The following is a 610-nucleotide window of genomic DNA, read 5'->3' on the forward strand; positions in this document are numbered from 1 at the left end:
CTAATATCACTTGTGGAGAATCATTGTTCATTTGGTGGGAGTGCTAATGAAGACCCAAACCAACATCTCACAAAATTCCTGAGAATTTGCGACACTGTGAAGTCCAATGGAGTTCAGGAAGATGCCTATAAACTGCTTTTGTTCCCATTTTCACTTAGGGACAAGGCAGCTAAGTGGCTGGAATCATTCCCAAGGGGGAGCCTAACAACATGGGACGAGGTGGAAAGCAAGTTTCTGGCACGTTTCTACCCCCCACAAAAGGTCAATAGGCTTCGATCTGAGGTTCAGACTTTTAGACAACAAGATGGTGAAACTCTCTACGAGGCATGGGAGAGATTCAAGGATTTGACAAGGAAATGCCCACCAGACATGTTCCATGACTGGGTGCAATTGCACATTTTCTATGATGGACTCTCTTATGAATCAAGGAAGGCTGTAGACCATTCATCAGGAGGTTCATTAAACAGGAAAAAGACTGTGGAAGAAGCCATTGAAGTGATTGAGACAGTGGCTGAGAATGAGTACTACTATGCATCAGAGAGACACAACACTAAGGGAGTCATGGAGCTGAACCATGTTGATACAATCCTAGCCCAAAACAAGGTGTTTG

At 44.1% G+C, this 610-nt stretch overlaps 1 non-coding gene across 1 annotated transcript; it reads right to left on the reverse strand.

Annotated features, from left to right (window-relative positions):
• Positions 1–267: 267 nt before the first annotated feature.
• LOC148581254 (small nucleolar RNA R71) lies at positions 268–371 on the reverse strand. The gene has a single exon (XR_015895887.1). It is a non-coding gene; the product is annotated as a small nucleolar RNA R71 (small nucleolar RNA).
• Between the last annotated feature and the right edge of the window lie 239 nt (positions 372–610).

This window comes from Arachis ipaensis, chromosome B10, assembly GCF_059453495.1.
Source record: "Arachis ipaensis isolate K30076 ecotype BB chromosome B10, ASM5945349v1, whole genome shotgun sequence".
Classification (NCBI taxonomy): Eukaryota; Viridiplantae; Streptophyta; class Magnoliopsida; order Fabales; family Fabaceae; genus Arachis; species Arachis ipaensis.